The 16,525-nt window shown below is 39.9% G+C and overlaps 19 non-coding genes across 19 annotated transcripts; all 19 read left to right on the top strand.

Moving 5' to 3' along the window:
- Positions 1-9,613: 9,613 nt before the first annotated feature.
- Positions 9,614-9,732, top strand: LOC149766127 (5S ribosomal RNA). The gene has a single exon (XR_016402888.1). It is a non-coding gene; the product is annotated as a 5S ribosomal RNA (ribosomal RNA).
- A 247-nt stretch (positions 9,733-9,979) lies between these two features.
- LOC149766126 (5S ribosomal RNA) lies at positions 9,980-10,098 on the top strand. The gene has a single exon (XR_016405362.1). It is a non-coding gene; the product is annotated as a 5S ribosomal RNA (ribosomal RNA).
- A 247-nt stretch (positions 10,099-10,345) lies between these two features.
- LOC149766125 (5S ribosomal RNA) lies at positions 10,346-10,463 on the top strand. Its single transcript, XR_016408500.1, has one exon. It is a non-coding gene; the product is annotated as a 5S ribosomal RNA (ribosomal RNA).
- Positions 10,464-10,710: 247 nt separating this feature from the next.
- Positions 10,711-10,828, top strand: LOC149766124 (5S ribosomal RNA). Its single transcript, XR_016408499.1, has one exon. It is a non-coding gene; the product is annotated as a 5S ribosomal RNA (ribosomal RNA).
- Positions 10,829-11,075: 247 nt separating this feature from the next.
- LOC149766123 (5S ribosomal RNA) lies at positions 11,076-11,194 on the top strand. Its single transcript, XR_016402887.1, has one exon. It is a non-coding gene; the product is annotated as a 5S ribosomal RNA (ribosomal RNA).
- A 247-nt stretch (positions 11,195-11,441) lies between these two features.
- Positions 11,442-11,559, top strand: LOC149766122 (5S ribosomal RNA). The gene has a single exon (XR_016408498.1). It is a non-coding gene; the product is annotated as a 5S ribosomal RNA (ribosomal RNA).
- A 247-nt stretch (positions 11,560-11,806) lies between these two features.
- Positions 11,807-11,925, top strand: LOC149766121 (5S ribosomal RNA). The gene has a single exon (XR_016412953.1). It is a non-coding gene; the product is annotated as a 5S ribosomal RNA (ribosomal RNA).
- Positions 11,926-12,171: 246 nt separating this feature from the next.
- On the top strand, positions 12,172-12,290 carry LOC149766120 (5S ribosomal RNA). The gene has a single exon (XR_016411464.1). It is a non-coding gene; the product is annotated as a 5S ribosomal RNA (ribosomal RNA).
- Positions 12,291-12,537: 247 nt separating this feature from the next.
- On the top strand, positions 12,538-12,655 carry LOC149766119 (5S ribosomal RNA). The gene has a single exon (XR_016408497.1). It is a non-coding gene; the product is annotated as a 5S ribosomal RNA (ribosomal RNA).
- Positions 12,656-12,902: 247 nt separating this feature from the next.
- Positions 12,903-13,021, top strand: LOC149766118 (5S ribosomal RNA). The gene has a single exon (XR_016402886.1). It is a non-coding gene; the product is annotated as a 5S ribosomal RNA (ribosomal RNA).
- A 247-nt stretch (positions 13,022-13,268) lies between these two features.
- Positions 13,269-13,387, top strand: LOC149766117 (5S ribosomal RNA). Its single transcript, XR_016402885.1, has one exon. It is a non-coding gene; the product is annotated as a 5S ribosomal RNA (ribosomal RNA).
- A 247-nt stretch (positions 13,388-13,634) lies between these two features.
- On the top strand, positions 13,635-13,752 carry LOC149766116 (5S ribosomal RNA). The gene has a single exon (XR_016408496.1). It is a non-coding gene; the product is annotated as a 5S ribosomal RNA (ribosomal RNA).
- A 247-nt stretch (positions 13,753-13,999) lies between these two features.
- LOC149766115 (5S ribosomal RNA) lies at positions 14,000-14,118 on the top strand. The gene has a single exon (XR_016412952.1). It is a non-coding gene; the product is annotated as a 5S ribosomal RNA (ribosomal RNA).
- Positions 14,119-14,364: 246 nt separating this feature from the next.
- Positions 14,365-14,483, top strand: LOC149766114 (5S ribosomal RNA). The gene has a single exon (XR_016411463.1). It is a non-coding gene; the product is annotated as a 5S ribosomal RNA (ribosomal RNA).
- A 247-nt stretch (positions 14,484-14,730) lies between these two features.
- On the top strand, positions 14,731-14,848 carry LOC149766113 (5S ribosomal RNA). Its single transcript, XR_016408495.1, has one exon. It is a non-coding gene; the product is annotated as a 5S ribosomal RNA (ribosomal RNA).
- Positions 14,849-15,095: 247 nt separating this feature from the next.
- Positions 15,096-15,214, top strand: LOC149766112 (5S ribosomal RNA). The gene has a single exon (XR_016402884.1). It is a non-coding gene; the product is annotated as a 5S ribosomal RNA (ribosomal RNA).
- A 247-nt stretch (positions 15,215-15,461) lies between these two features.
- LOC149766111 (5S ribosomal RNA) lies at positions 15,462-15,580 on the top strand. The gene has a single exon (XR_016402883.1). It is a non-coding gene; the product is annotated as a 5S ribosomal RNA (ribosomal RNA).
- Positions 15,581-15,827: 247 nt separating this feature from the next.
- On the top strand, positions 15,828-15,945 carry LOC149766110 (5S ribosomal RNA). Its single transcript, XR_016408494.1, has one exon. It is a non-coding gene; the product is annotated as a 5S ribosomal RNA (ribosomal RNA).
- A 247-nt stretch (positions 15,946-16,192) lies between these two features.
- Positions 16,193-16,311, top strand: LOC149766109 (5S ribosomal RNA). The gene has a single exon (XR_016412951.1). It is a non-coding gene; the product is annotated as a 5S ribosomal RNA (ribosomal RNA).
- The last annotated feature ends 214 nt before the right edge of the window (positions 16,312-16,525 follow it).

Raw genomic sequence — 16,525 nt, 5'->3', positions numbered from 1 at the left:
AATTTGCTCCTCCAATTTGAATCTTTTGAACTTTAAAGTTGGGCCAATGAATTGTAGCTTTCTTCTAACTTTTCTTGAGTGCTTTTGGAGGCCTTCTTGTGTTCTTCCAACTTGCTATGTTCCTTGCAAAATAAATATCTTTCTCCTTGCAACATAAACATTAGTATCTATACTTCAAGGTGTTGTGATCATCAAAATCAATCTATGAATCAATCTTTGGGTCATCAATCTCCCCCTTTTTGATGATGACAAAACTTGGAGTATATGCAATATAAAAGATATTGTTTTCTAGAAGTAATACATAGCAAAGTTGCATGAAGTAGACAACATGTATATTTAAAACAAAACATACTTCATGATAATGCTTTAGATTTAATCAGCTTAACACAATCAATATATTTCAGTTCAAGCTGATTATCACAAAGCATTATAAGCATATACTTAGATATTTCTCCCCCTTTTTGACAACATCAAAAAGATAGTGAAACATTAAGTACAAAGATCAGAGCAGAACACATCGAGTGTGAATTCAAGAGATTTTCTAATTTGATACCACAGATAGTTTTCTAATCAAGTGTAGGTGGAATCTTCCTTAGGTTAATTCAAGAAGTACCACAATTAATAACCAAAAACATGAGTGGAAATCTAACCTCTCTTTAATAATAAGTATGAAAGCTTGTTCATTGAAGAACTTTTGCCCAATCTATTAAGTATTTTATCAACATGAGAGCAATTTAATTGATTTTCAGAGTAAAAGATCAAAACTTATATACTTGAAAAACATATCATCATGTTGGATCATGACTTCAAAGTTCTTTTTATGATAATAAGAGCATTGGGGCACAAATACCAAAATATGAATTCATGCAATTTATGATATATCTTAGAGCTCTTTTAAGGACTTTCTTTTATTCCTTTAGAAAATAAGCACGATTTGATACATATATAAAAATATGAATTGGCACAATATTGAAGTTCTAAAGAGCAAGCCAATTAGGACTCATTAGTGAATTCCAAAATAGATTTTCTACGAGATACTCAAGAAAATTTAACACGTTATTCTCCCCTTTTTTCATTAAATTAGAGGCTCTTAAGATCAACTATTTGAATTGCAATTTGGTTCATGATTTGTGCAGAAGATATATTAACCAAATAACATGCCTCAAGGTGTATCATAAAGATTTTCATATTTAAATTTCAGATGATACATATTGGAGAGTATTAGGATCACTTTTCATTTAGTATTCTTTCCCTCTCCTATAGATTTATGTAATTAAGTTCCGTGAGACCTCTCCTTCTGAAATTTTCTTTCTCCCCCTCTATTGATCATTCCATTTAAGAGTTTAGAATTTGAAGATAATGTTCAATAAAATTGTCAATCTCAAAAATATATTTTCTATAAGTTTCAGCTCATTTTCATAAGACTCAAGGTTTGAGATAAGACAGCCTTTATAGAATAAAGCATGTCTTGCAATATAAGGAGGTTCATCAAAATCAATCCATAAAATTAAAGTTTCTTTAGGATAAGATACTGAATATCTAAAGCTCCCCCTCAAAAGATGCATTCTTCTTTAATCATTCTTTTCTTTGGTTGAATTTCAGAATTTAATAATAAACATGAATAAAACTGAAATTCTATGTTATCGAGAATGTAGAGTGATCTAGAATTATTCAAAATTTATAGTATTCACTCTATATATATATATTCTGATAATAGTTTCTAAGAATGTAGGAGAGAAAAACATATAGATGATCATTGAGGTATGTGTATTTATAGAACTCAATTTCTTAATCACAGTTCTTCAGCAATGTATACATGAAGCTCAATAAATTTTTTAAATATTAAAATAAAGTCATATATTTTAAAAATATTTACTTGCAATCAAGATCATCGTAAGACACATCATTTGAATCAAAATTATTATACTTTGAAGGTAAGAAATGATATGTTTCGGATGCGTATCGGAGCAATCAAAATAAATTCTGTTTTCTTACATTAACATTTTATTTAGTAATCATATGGAGTTTAAACTTTTATACAAAATCGGATTCTGAATTACATAGGATTTTCAATAGAAGCTTTCTAAGTCATAATATGAGATATGTATCTTTCACAATGTGGCTCATCTTAAATTGTTACGATTGAAAAATACATATTTCAATAACATTAAATCACTTTCAGAATCTTTGTGTTTAATTTTGAGTTTCGATACAAAATAAAGGATATTTTAACAAGTATTAGGACATTATGTATCAAAGTTAGGCAAGTAGAAAGATAGATCAATATCAATTTATTTTTCCTAAATAGAGATGTTCTTCTCTTCTCCTTTCTACAATTTTATTTAGCTTTCAGATTTTAACAATGATTGTGAATGACAAATCTGAAATTTCTTTTCAATAAAACTAAACAAAAGATGTTATGTAGCAATTCAAACATTCAATCAAATTGTCCAAGTATGAAACATTACAAAATATTGAGAATCCATAAATCAAGACATTATACCATATGCAAAATATACCATGTGTTAAGTCATGCATTAAAATACTAAGTACAAGAATGTCAAGGATCAAAATCAATTCTTTTCAAATAAACTCCCCCTATTTAAATATAATCTTGCAATGATTTCATCCTTAAAGTGTGTTTTCAAGTGATTAAAAATTTGACTTAATTCTACTTTCATTTACTTTGTTTTTCATTTATAACTTTCTTATGCTCTATACTCTATTTGCTCCCTATCCGGTGGAGTTGGGAAGGGGCACGAGGTACTACCACTAGCCTCCCTCTTGTGCCGTCCCTAATATGCCCTACACCGAATAGTTGGGTCAAATAGTGCCGGGTACTACCACTAGCCTCCCCATTGGCACCATCCCTATGATGAGCAATATAGAAAGGTTAAAATGTTTACTTCAAAACCTCCCTGTTTAAGTGTAATTAATTATGGATTTTATCCCTTCCAAAAGAATGCTCACACAAGTCTCACAAATGTGTCGAATATATTAAGTTTGTTTTGCTTTTCCTTAAGGTTGAAGTGTTTGCCTCTACTTGGATTTTACTTCTCTTGAATAATATCCATTTTCTTTTCTTTATCTCTCTCTCTTTTTGTTATTCTCAAGTAATTTTCATGAGAGAGCAGAATAGAGAATTAATCTTACGTATCATATATATGTATATCATGCAAATAATATTTTCATTATGCTCAAGGTTTCATAACTTCTCACAAGTTATTTTACATCAACATTTTAAGCATATACTTGTGTATTTCATGGTTATGACATAGGCAAAGATATATTTTAGTTTGGGCAAACCATGAAATAATTTCTAAAAGTATAAGTCAGTCAATACACATATAGACATGATATCAAAAATTAATAATTAAAGAATTTAATCATGCCATAATAAGATTTAAGTTACTGACTTTACTCAACTAATTTGTGAGAAAGGTATCTAAATTACCTATTCATTATATGTTCTTCAAGCCAAACTAGATTTCTTATGTGTGAACTTTTGGCTGAAGAAGATCCTCTCTCTTGGTTGCATGTGAATGTTTAGTGTATCTTACATGAAGATATCCTTCAAGTTGAAATTTCTCATTTTTCTTTCTTGAAGGAAGGTCATTAGTTTCTTTAAGATACAAAGCATTCATCCAACATATATATTTTTTTAACTAGATGACTCAATATAAGATATGACAATAGTTGCATGTTGAGTCACTTTACTCAAGAGATTGCCTAAATATAAGCAAGCACATATCATTTGAACTAAAGAGATAGATTCATTAACCAAGATAGTTTAAGTCAATTTAGTTTAGATTCTATTTGCTTAAGATAATTATCAATAAGATATGTTAACTATGTTTTAATCAATTTATCTTAAACATTTGTTTCTATCAAAATTCAGATTATGATTTATTTGTTATCAATAAAATATGATTAATTAAAGTTAGATTGAAGTCTTGCACAAGGTCACATAATGAGCATACAATCTGGTCTACTAGCTGTAAAATAATTATTCTATCATGCTTCAATACAGCTTTAACACAATAGATCTACTTTGCTCATCCTTTTCAAATTCTACAAGATGGGGTCATAGATATACCTTCTTCATGCCAATCTTCTATAAGAGTTTTCTTGTGGACTAACGTTGGTCAATGAAGATCCCCTTTCCTGTTTGTCTTAATTTGGAGTTTGAGAGAAGATGTTAATTCATTCATCATATTTCAAACTCACCTTACATGAGCTCAGTAAAATCTTCATATAACTCTTCATTAGTAGAACCAAAAATGATGTCATCAATGCATATTTTGAGCAAATAAGATATCACAAATTCTTCTTTTTGATGTGTAGATTTATCACTATTACTTTCTATCAAAAAGGTTACTTAAGCTTTTATATTATGCTTTTGATGCTTGTTCCAAATTATATATTGCTTTATCATATTTGTAATGAGTGTTTTCAAATATGGTGGTTATTTAACATATATCTTCTTTAATAAAGTAAGCATATAGGAGTCCATTCTACACACTCATTTGATAGAATATAAAGCTCATAAAGCAAGCAAATAATAATGGTGATCTTTACTTCTAATCATGCAAGAATCAAGATCTATTTCATCTTCTAAGCAAACAATTTTTCTTCATTAAATGTATTTCTGAAAAACTCAATTTGGTTATAATTATTAACAAGTTTTTAGATTGTTATATGTAAAAGATTAACCATATACATATATAATTTAATTTTAGTATTTTGATAATAAATCAGTAGTCTCATAAAGAATAAGATACCTTGATATTTTTGCACCTAAAAACTTTTTATTGAATACTCTATATGCATTGCTTGATGAATGATATCCAAGGGTAGACATATCTCTATCAGATTTGGCATTATTTTCATAAGAGCATATTAAGCATAACATGTACGACTGAAAAATGTGAAAGATATGCAATGGTTCATTTTCCATTTTTTCAGAAGATCAAAAGGAGTTTTCATCAAAAAATAGATCTAATAGAAATCATATGTATGACAAGCAGTGATGAAAGCTTTTTTTTTTAAAAAAAATTATCTAAGTAGATGACTATCATACACAATTGTCTTTTTCATTTCTTCAAGAATTCTATTAACCCTATTTTACTTAAGGTGTCCTTGGTGCTGAAATAATTAATTTCTGTATAAACTTTATCAGAATTTTGGTTTTCAACATTGTGCCATGATACTCTTTATCTTCACAGTTTGGAAACCTTTATCATTTGAAACATTTTTACATGATTTAGCAAATACAGAAAATATTTTAATTTTATTTGCCAAGAACAAATCCAATGTAAGCTTTTGAAAACTTAGTGATGGAAACAACAATTTAGAAATTGATTTTTGTTTGTTTCCTTAGTTAGCATGCATAGCAAAACTTTGACCTTTAAGTAGATAATCTAAGTAAGCCTATGGCAAGGTCTTTTGAGATTAAGTACATACTAGCATTAGTTGATTTTATATGCCAAGGATGGTTTCTTGGTATTCATAGTGCATATATTCAAAAGCATACCAAGTACACATTATCATATCTATGATCAATAAACAATAATGCCATGGATAATAACTCTCAATCAAGCATATAGAGAATTCATAGAGTTATTCTTAATAAATTGATTAATCATTTAGCATCTTATCCAATAGTGAGTAAAGTATACTAAAAAATGAAGAGATTTGATTATATTTCCAAAAGTATTTTCTATATCACAAAATTGATCACTACTAGCAAATCATATCAAATACTAAAGCACAAATAATGATGAGATGCAAGAATTACTGATTTCATTATTATTTTTTTGTTAATAACTTTTTAAGTTTCTTTATGTTCCATAGGTACCTTGGTACACCTATGTGTACATCCTCATTTTCTCATTTTGGGTACCCAAGCTTGCTTGAGTCCTTGAGAGTTAGGACATATGGTTCCTTTTGGAACCCATATCTGTTTAATAGTAATAACTTTACCATTTGATTTAATTATACTAGAACGATAGGTAAAGTTGTTATTCCCATCCTTTTCATTTTTGAAATAAGTTATCTTATTTAATGGTTTGCTTGGTAAATTGATAACCTTTTTCTCTAGAGATTTATGGCTAAGTGAAGGAGTCAAGCTAAATTTTGATTTATCAAAATCAGCATGTTGGCTTTCAAACATCATTTTTAATCTTTCTGAACTCACAGTGAATTTGTTAATAAAACATCTTAATTGGTTAATTTCTTTACTTAAGTTTTGATTTTCTTTAATTAAGCTATGATTTTTCTGAATCAATTCTTCTGAAAATGACCTTAAGCTTTTATTTTCAGAATTTAGTTTCTTAAGATTTTTATTCTTTACAGATAATTTTCTACAATCACTATACAACTCATGAAAAGCATTTAATAATTCATCATAAGAGAATTCTTCTTGAAAATCATTTGAGGTAAGAGTAGATTCAGATTTTACCTTTTCTTCTTGTGCCATAAAGCACAAGTCAGTTACCTCTTGTAGTTTCTTGGAGCTAATATCATCATTGTTGCTCCTAACCTTTATTTTTTGGCTTGACTCTTTCTTGGTCAAGGCTTTCTTCCTTTTTATCTCTTTCTTCCTTTCTTCTTGCTTCCTCTTTTTCTTTGTCTTTAGGAAGTTGATTTGCCTCGGAGTCGACTCGGACCTTATTGGAGTCGACTCGACTAACTTGGGAGTCGACTCTGAGCTACTTGGAGTCGACTCGATTGAGGAAGATTCATCACCCTTTTCTGCAGTCTCATTGTTAGTATATAATTGAAGCATATGAGAGCTAATCTGAGATTTATCATAAATATTTTCTAAAGTATCCCAGATCTCCTTAGCAGATAAGCATGCAGAAATTTCATTAAACTTTGTTTCTTGAATAGCACAATATAATATGTTCATAGCATTAGCATTTAATTGTGCTAAGTCCTTCTCATTAATATGAGAGAGTGTGTGAAGGTCATTTATTATGATTTTCCATAGATAGTAGTTTTGTGATTGAATGAAAATGCGCATGCGTATTTTCCAATGTGGGTAGTTTATACCATTAAATAGTGGAGGTGTATCAATTGATTGTCCTTCTCCTAGAAAACTATCTATTTGAGTTGTCATGATCTTTGGCTCTAGTCGGTTAAGACTACAAATAATATTTGAGCACCTGCTCTGATACCACTTGTTGCCCAAGGTGACAACCCAAGAGGGGGGGTGAATTGGGTCTTTTAAAACTTTTAAACTACTTCTAATCTTTTAGATTAATTATGCTAAGTTGTATGGATGCTTAGTGAAGCTTAACCTTAGCAAGAGTATGATTCTAATCTAATCAACTATTAAGCAGTGGGTTCAATAAAAGATTAGTCTAATTTTGCCCTAGTATGCTATTCAATTTAATGATTGAGTAAATTGATTATGCTTGCAACTAAAGGATGCACGAAGAAGAGTTAAGCAAGCTTAATATCTAAGTAAGTGAGTGAGGAGGTCAGTCAACAAAGAGCATCACAAACACAACAAAAATATAGTGGTTCGGTGCATCCCAGCACCTACATCCACTCCCCAAGACCTCTTGGGAATTCCACTATAATCCTACAGATTACAGCCGGTTGTTTTACAAGCTCACAACCCAACTTGTTGTTTTACGAGCGCACAACGAACTCGGTCGGTTTTCCCAGGCTCACCGACTAGAACCACTCCGATTGTTTTTCCGGGCTCACAATCAAACCCTTACACGTTGGTTTTACCCTCGGCTCACCAACAAACCTAAACCCCGTTGGTTTTCCCCTTGGCTCACCAACAAACCTTAAACCCCGTTGGTTTTCCCTTTGGCTTACCAACAAACCTTTAACCCCTTGATTCAATCCCTTGATTGAATCAAGTTACAAGATATTAAAACAAAGAATAAAAACAAATCAAAGCTTCTTAAACAAGCAAATATAACAATGTAAACAAATAAAGTAAAGAGAAGCCCTCAAACGAGTTTTGAAGATGGAGGAGCTCGACTTCTTCTTTACTTGACCCTCTTCTGATTTGGCACGAAATAGAGGATCACCGCGGCAGCACACGGATGGTGAGGAAGCTTTGGAATACACTTGGAAGCTCTTCTTCTCTCTATTTCACTTTGAATGGCCCTTATTGTGCTTATGGAAGATTTCCCTTGGAATCTCTTCCCTAAATGTGTTCTCCTACTTCCATCCGTTCTCTCCTAGCTCTCTTCTTGTTTTTATAGCTTTTGATAACGTGGAAACAAGAATATAGCCGTTAGAGCCAAAAATAGAGCCGTTGGAACCAGTCTGCAGCTCCTGACAATATGACCGTTGGGTTTGGAGTCGACTCGCGCGATCAGGAGTCGGCTCGGCTGTAGCAGGAGTCGACTCGAGCTTTTCCGGAGTCGACTCGGCAACTGTTCCAAGTTTGAATTAAAGTTGCCGTCTTGACTGGGAGTCGACTCGACTTAACCCGGAGTCGACTCGCCAACTTCTGGCGCTGACCTGGCAATTTTGGAGTCGGCTCATCCTCTGTAGTCCGTGGATCCAAATTTGAATTTTGTCCACTCGAGTCGACTCGACTGTCCTGGGAGTCGACTCGAATCTCAGAGCCCGAACTCCCGATTCTCTGTCTTTTGGCTCATCCAGTCTTGGAGTCGACTCGAACTTCCTTGGAGTCGACTCGGCTCTCAGTTTCCGAAAGTTGGTCTTCTGCCATCTTAGTGTAGCGCTGCCTTGGAGTCGACTCGAGCTGTCTGGGAGTCGACTCGAATCTCAGAGTCGGAAAACTGATCCTCTGTATTTTGGAGCCGCGCTGCCTTGGAGTCGACTCGACTTGTCTTGGAGTCGACTCCCCTCTCAGAGACGAAAATACCGTCTTCTGTCTTGGGGTTGTTCTGTCTTTGGAGTCGACTCGGACTTTGTGGGAGTCGACTCGAATCTCAGTGTCCAAAAAACTGCTTCTCTGAGTTTTCCCTTGTGTACCACTGAGAGTCGACTCTCGCTTTCTTTGGAGTCGACTCGGCAACCATTGGAGTCGACTCGAATTCCTTAGGAGTCGACTCGAAGACTATTCTTTTGAATTTTCCTTTGAATTTGCTCCTCCAATTTGAATCTTTTGAACTTTAAAGTTGGGCCAATGAATTGTAGCTTTCTTCTAACTTTTCTTGAGTGCTTTTGGAGGCCTTCTTGTGTTCTTCCAACTTGCTATGTTCCTTGCAAAATAAATATCTTTCTCCTTGCAACATAAACATTAGTATCTATACTTCAAGGTGTTGTGATCATCAAAATCAATCTATGAATCAATCTTTGGGTCATCAGTGCTTGGGCAAGATTAGTACTAGGATGGGTGACCCCCGGGAAGTCCTCTTGTTGCACCCCTTTTATTTTTTGCCCGCTTTTTTATTTTTTGATAATATTTATTTTTAATTTTTCGGCTTTTGGTTTTTCCTCTTCGGATAATTTTTTTCCCCCGAAAATAAACTGAGTCCGGAGACTGGCGGTGCCATGCCGCATAGCGGGACCAGCGCGTTGAATCCTACGCCAGAACGGCCCCGGCGGCGCGAATGTCTCGGGCCGTCGAGGTCTGTTGCTTTGTCATAAAAGGGAGTTTCGAAGGGCATGTCATGGGTGCGATCATACCAGCACTAATGCACCGGATCCCATCAGAACTCCGCAGTTAAGCGGGCTTGGGCGAGAGTAGTACTAGGATGGGTGACCCCCTGGGAAGTCCTCGTGTTGCACCCCTTATATTTTTTGCCCGTTTTTTTATTTTTTGATAATATTTATTTTTAATTTTTCGGCTTTTGGCTTTTCCTCTTCGGATAATTTTTTTCCCCCGAAAATAAACTGAGTCCGGAGACTGGCGGTGCCATGCCGCATAGCGGGACCAGCGCGTTGAATCCTACGCCAGAACGACCCCGGCGGCGCGAATGTCTCGGGCCGTCGAGGTCTGTTGCTTTGTCATAAAAGGGAGTTTCGAAGGGCATGTCATGGGTGCGATCATACCAGCACTAATGCACCGGATCCCATCAGAACTCCGCAGTTAACCGGGCTTGGGCGAGAGTAGTACTAGGATGGGTGACCCCCTGGGAAGTCCTCGTGTTGCACCCCTTATATTTTTTGCCCGTTTTTTTATTTTTTGATAATATTTATTTTTAATTTTTCGGCTTTTGGCTTTTCCTCTTCGGATAATTTTTTTCCCCCGAAAATAAACTAAGTCCGGAGACTGGCGGTGCCAGGCCGCATAGCGGGACCAGCGCGTTGAATCCTACGCCAGAACGGCCCCGGCGGCGCGAATGTCTCGGGCCGTCGAGGTCTGCTGCTTTGTCATAAAAGGAAGTTTCGATGGGCATGTCATGGGTGCGATCATACCAGCACTAATGCACCGGATCCCATCAGAACTCCGCAGTTAAGCGTGCTTGGGCAAGATTAGTACTAGGATGGGTGACCCCCGGGAAGTCCTCTTGTTGCACCCCTTTTATTTTTTGCCCGCTTTTTTATTTTTTGATAATATTTATTTTTAATTTTTCGGCTTTTGGTTTTTCCTCTTCGGATAATTTTTTTCCCCCGAAAATAAACTGAGTCCGGAGACTGGCGGTGCCATGCCGCATAGCGGGACCAGCGCGTTGAATCCTACGCCAGAACGGCCCCGGCGGCGCGAATGTCTCGGGCCGTCGAGGTCTGCTGCTTTGTCATAAAAGGAAGTTTCGATGGGCATGTCATGGGTGCGATCATACCAGCACTAATGCACCGGATCCCATCAGAACTCCGCAGTTAAGCGTGCTTGGGCAAGATTAGTACTAGGATGGGTGACCCCCGGGAAGTCCTCTTGTTGCACCCCTTTTATTTTTTGCCCGCTTTTTTATTTTTTGATAATATTTATTTTTAATTTTTCGGCTTTTGGTTTTTCCTCTTCGGATAATTTTTTTCCCCCGAAAATAAACTGAGTCCGGAGACTGGCGGTGCCATGCCGCATAGCGGGACCAGCGCGTTGAATCCTACGCCAGAACGGCCCCGGCGGCGCGAATGTCTCGGGCCGTCGAGGTCTGTTGCTTTGTCATAAAAGGGAGTTTCGAAGGGCATGTCATGGGTGCGATCATACCAGCACTAATGCACCGGATCCCATCAGAACTCCGCAGTTAAGCGGGCTTGGGCGAGAGTAGTACTAGGATGGGTGACCCCCTGGGAAGTCCTCGTGTTGCACCCCTTATATTTTTTGCCCGTTTTTTTATTTTTTGATAATATTTATTTTTAATTTTTCGGCTTTTGGCTTTTCCTCTTCGGATAATTTTTTTCCCCCGAAAATAAACTAAGTCCGGAGACTGGCGGTGCCAGGCCGCATAGCGGGACCAGCGCGTTGAATCCTACGCCAGAACGGCCCCGGCGGCGCGAATGTCTCGGGCCGTCGAGGTCTGCTGCTTTGTCATAAAAGGAAGTTTCGATGGGCATGTCATGGGTGCGATCATACCAGCACTAATGCACCGGATCCCATCAGAACTCCGCAGTTAAGCGTGCTTGGGCAAGATTAGTACTAGGATGGGTGACCCCCGGGAAGTCCTCTTGTTGCACCCCTTTTATTTTTTGCCCGCTTTTTTATTTTTTGATAATATTTATTTTTAATTTTTCGGCTTTTGGTTTTTCCTCTTCGGATAATTTTTTTCCCCCGAAAATAAACTGAGTCCGGAGACTGGCGGTGCCATGCCGCATAGCGGGACCAGCGCGTTGAATCCTACGCCAGAACGACCCCGGCGGCGCGAATGTCTCGGGCCGTCGAGGTCTGCTGCTTTGTCATAAAAGGGAGTTTCGATGGGCGAGTCATGGGTGCGACCATACCAGCACTAATGCACCGGATCCCATCAGAACTCCGCAGTTAAGCGTGTTTGGGCGAGAGTAGTACTAGGATGGGTGACCCCCTGGGAAGTCCTCGTGTTGCACCCCTTTTATTTTTTGCCCGCTTTTTTATTTTTTGATAATATTTATTTTTAATTTTTCGGCTTTTGGCTTTTTCTCTTCGGATAATTTTTTTTTCCGAAAATAAACTGAGTCCGGAGACTCGCGGTGCCATGCCGCATAGCGGGACCAGCGTGTTGAATCCTACGCCAGAACGGCCTCGCCGGTGCGAATGTTTCGGGCCATCGAGGTCTGCTGCTTTGTCATAAAAGGAAGTTTCGAAGGGCATGTCATGGGTGCGATCATACCAGCACTAATGCACCGGATCCCATCAGAACTCCGCAGTTAAGCGTGCTTGGGCGAGAGTAGTACTAGGATGGGTGACCCCCTGGGAAGTCCTCGTGTTGCACCCCTTTTATTTTTTGCCCGCTTTTTTATTTTTTGATAATATTTATTTTTAATTTTTTGGCTTTTGGCTTTTCCTCTTCGGATAATTTTTTTCCTCCGAAAATAAACTGAGTCCGGAGACTGGCGGTGCCATGCCGCATAGCGGGACCAGCGCGTTGAATCCTACGCCAGAACGGCCCCGGCGGCGCGAATGTCTCGGGCCGTCGAGGTGTGCTGCTTTGTCATAAAAGGAAGTTTCGATGGGCATGTCATGGGTGCGATCATACCAGCACTAATGCACCGGATCCCATCAGAACTCCGCAGTTAAGCGTGCTTGGGCAAGATTAGTACTAGGATGGGTGACCCCCGGGAAGTCCTCTTGTTGCACCCCTTTTATTTTTTGCCCGCTTTTTTATTTTTTGATAATATTTATTTTTAATTTTTCGGCTTTTGGTTTTTCCTCTTCGGATAATTTTTTTCCCCCGAAAATAAACTGAGTCCGGAGACTGGCGGTGCCATGCCGCATAGCGGGACCAGCGCGTTGAATCCTACGCCAGAACGGCCCCGGCGGCGCGAATGTCTCGGGCCGTCGAGGTCTGTTGCTTTGTCATAAAAGGGAGTTTCGAAGGGCATGTCATGGGTGCGATCATACCAGCACTAATGCACCGGATCCCATCAGAACTCCGCAGTTAAGCGGGCTTGGGCGAGAGTAGTACTAGGATGGGTGACCCCCTGGGAAGTCCTCGTGTTGCACCCCTTATATTTTTTGCCCGTTTTTTTATTTTTTGATAATATTTATTTTTAATTTTTCGGCTTTTGGCTTTTCCTCTTCGGATAATTTTTTTCCCCCGAAAATAAACTGAGTCCGGAGACTGGCGGTGCCATGCCGCATAGCGGGACCAGCGCGTTGAATCCTACGCCAGAACGGCCCCGGCGGCGCGAATGTCTCGGGCCGTCGAGGTCTGTTGCTTTGTCATAAAAGGGAGTTTCGAAGGGCATGTCATGGGTGCGATCATACCAGCACTAATGCACCGGATCCCATCAGAACTCCGCAGTTAAGCGGGCTTGGGCGAGAGTAGTACTAGGATGGGTGACCCCCTGGGAAGTCCTCGTGTTGCACCCCTTATATTTTTTGCCCGTTTTTTTATTTTTTGATAATATTTATTTTTAATTTTTCGGCTTTTGGCTTTTCCTCTTCGGATAATTTTTTTCCCCCGAAAATAAACTAAGTCCGGAGACTGGCGGTGCCAGGCCGCATAGCGGGACCAGCGCGTTGAATCCTACGCCAGAACGGCCCCGGCGGCGCGAATGTCTCGGGCCGTCGAGGTCTGCTGCTTTGTCATAAAAGGAAGTTTCGATGGGCATGTCATGGGTGCGATCATACCAGCACTAATGCACCGGATCCCATCAGAACTCCGCAGTTAAGCGTGCTTGGGCAAGATTAGTACTAGGATGGGTGACCCCCGGGAAGTCCTCTTGTTGCACCCCTTTTATTTTTTGCCCGCTTTTTTATTTTTTGATAATATTTATTTTTAATTTTTCGGCTTTTGGTTTTTCCTCTTCGGATAATTTTTTTCCCCCGAAAATAAACTGAGTCCGGAGACTGGCGGTGCCATGCCGCATAGCGGGACCAGCGCGTTGAATCCTACGCCAGAACGGCCCCGGCGGCGCGAATGTCTCGGGCCGTCGAGGTCTGCTGCTTTGTCATAAAAGGGAGTTTCGATGGGCGAGTCATGGGTGCGACCATACCAGCACTAATGCACCGGATCCCATCAGAACTCCGCAGTTAAGCGTGTTTGGGCGAGAGTAGTACTAGGATGGGTGACCCCCTGGGAAGTCCTCGTGTTGCACCCCTTTTATTTTTTGCCCGCTTTTTTATTTTTTGATAATATTTATTTTTAATTTTTCGGCTTTTGGCTTTTTCTCTTCGGATAATTTTTTTTTCCGAAAATAAACTGAGTCCGGAGACTCGCGGTGCCATGCCGTATAGCGGGACCAGCGTGTTGAATCCTACGCCAGAACGGCCTCGGCGGTGCGAATGTTTCGGGCCATCGAGGTCTGCTGCTTTGTCATAAAAGGGAGTTTCGAAGGGCATGTCATGGGTGCGATCATACCAGCACTAATGCACCGGATCCCATCAGAACTCCGCAGTTAAGCGTGCTTGGGCGAGAGTAGTACTAGGATGGGTGACCCCCTGGGAAGTCCTCGTGTTGCACCCCTTTTATTTTTTGCCCGCTTTTTTATTTTTTGATAATATTTATTTTTAATTTTTTGGCTTTTGGCTTTTCCTCTTCGGATAATTTTTTTCCTCCGAAAATAAACTGAGTCCGGAGACTGGCGGTGCCATGCCGCATAGCGGGACCAGCGCGTTGAATCCTACGCCAGAACGGCCCCGGCGGCGCGAATGTCTCGGGCCGTCGAGGTGTGCTGCTTTGTCATAAAAGGAAGTTTCGATGGGCATGTCATGGGTGCGATCATACCAGCACTAATGCACCGGATCCCATCAGAACTCCGCAGTTAAGCGTGCTTGGGCAAGATTAGTACTAGGATGGGTGACCCCCGGGAAGTCCTCTTGTTGCACCCCTTTTATTTTTTGCCCGCTTTTTTATTTTTTGATAATATTTATTTTTAATTTTTCGGCTTTTGGTTTTTCCTCTTCGGATAATTTTTTTCCCCCGAAAATAAACTGAGTCCGGAGACTGGCGGTGCCATGCCGCATAGCGGGACCAGCGCGTTGAATCCTACGCCAGAACGGCCCCGGCGGCGCGAATGTCTCGGGCCGTCGAGGTCTGTTGCTTTGTCATAAAAGGGAGTTTCGAAGGGCATGTCATGGGTGCGATCATACCAGCACTAATGCACCGGATCCCATCAGAACTCCGCAGTTAAGCGGGCTTGGGCGAGAGTAGTACTAGGATGGGTGACCCCCTGGGAAGTCCTCGTGTTGCACCCCTTATATTTTTTGCCCGTTTTTTTATTTTTTGATAATATTTATTTTTAATTTTTCGGCTTTTGGCTTTTCCTCTTCGGATAATTTTTTTCCCCCGAAAATAAACTGAGTCCGGAGACTGGCGGTGCCATGCCGCATAGCGGGACCAGCGCGTTGAATCCTACGCCAGAACGGCCCCGGCGGCGCGAATGTCTCGGGCCGTCGAGGTCTGTTGCTTTGTCATAAAAGGGAGTTTCGAAGGGCATGTCATGGGTGCGATCATACCAGCACTAATGCACCGGATCCCATCAGAACTCCGCAGTTAAGCGGGCTTGGGCGAGAGTAGTACTAGGATGGGTGACCCCCTGGGAAGTCCTCGTGTTGCACCCCTTATATTTTTTGCCCGTTTTTTTATTTTTTGATAATATTTATTTTTAATTTTTCGGCTTTTGGCTTTTCCTCTTCGGATAATTTTTTTCCCCCGAAAATAAACTAAGTCCGGAGACTGGCGGTGCCAGGCCGCATAGCGGGACCAGCGCGTTGAATCCTACGCCAGAACGGCCCCGGCGGCGCGAATGTCTCGGGCCGTCGAGGTCTGCTGCTTTGTCATAAAAGGAAGTTTCGATGGGCATGTCATGGGTGCGATCATACCAGCACTAATGCACCGGATCCCATCAGAACTCCGCAGTTAAGCGTGCTTGGGCAAGATTAGTACTAGGATGGGTGACCCCCGGGAAGTCCTCTTGTTGCACCCCTTTTATTTTTTGCCCGCTTTTTTATTTTTTGATAATATTTATTTTTAATTTTTCGGCTTTTGGTTTTTCCTCTTCGGATAATTTTTTTCCCCCGAAAATAAACTGAGTCCGGAGACTGGCGGTGCCATGCCGCATAGCGGGACCAGCGCGTTGAATCCTACGCCAGAACGGCCCCGGCGGCGCGAATGTCTCGGGCCGTCGAGGTCTGCTGCTTTGTCATAAAAGGGAGTTTCGATGGGCGAGTCATGGGTGCGACCATACCAGCACTAATGCACCGGATCCCATCAGAACTCCGCAGTTAAGCGTGTTTGGGCGAGAGTAGTACTAGGATGGGTGACCCCCTGGGAAGTCCTCGTGTTGCACCCCTTTTATTTTTTGCCCGCTTTTTTATTTTTTGATAATATTTATTTTTAATTTTTCGGCTTTTGGCTTTTTCTCTTCGGATAATTTTTTTTTCCGAAAATAAACTGAGTCCGGAGACTCGCGGTGCCATGCCGTATAGCGGGACCAGCGTGTTGAATCCTACGCCAGAACGGCCTCGGCGGTGCGAATGTTTCGGGCCATCGAGGTCTGCTGCTTT

Source organism: Phoenix dactylifera, chromosome 4 (genome assembly GCF_051530095.1).
Source record: "Phoenix dactylifera cultivar Ajwa chromosome 4, Ajwa_hap1_PhDact_Kaust_v1.1, whole genome shotgun sequence".
Classification (NCBI taxonomy): domain Eukaryota; kingdom Viridiplantae; phylum Streptophyta; class Magnoliopsida; order Arecales; family Arecaceae; genus Phoenix; species Phoenix dactylifera.
Note: the sequence above shows the minus strand (reverse complement) of the source record. Positions and strands in the feature narration are given on the sequence as shown.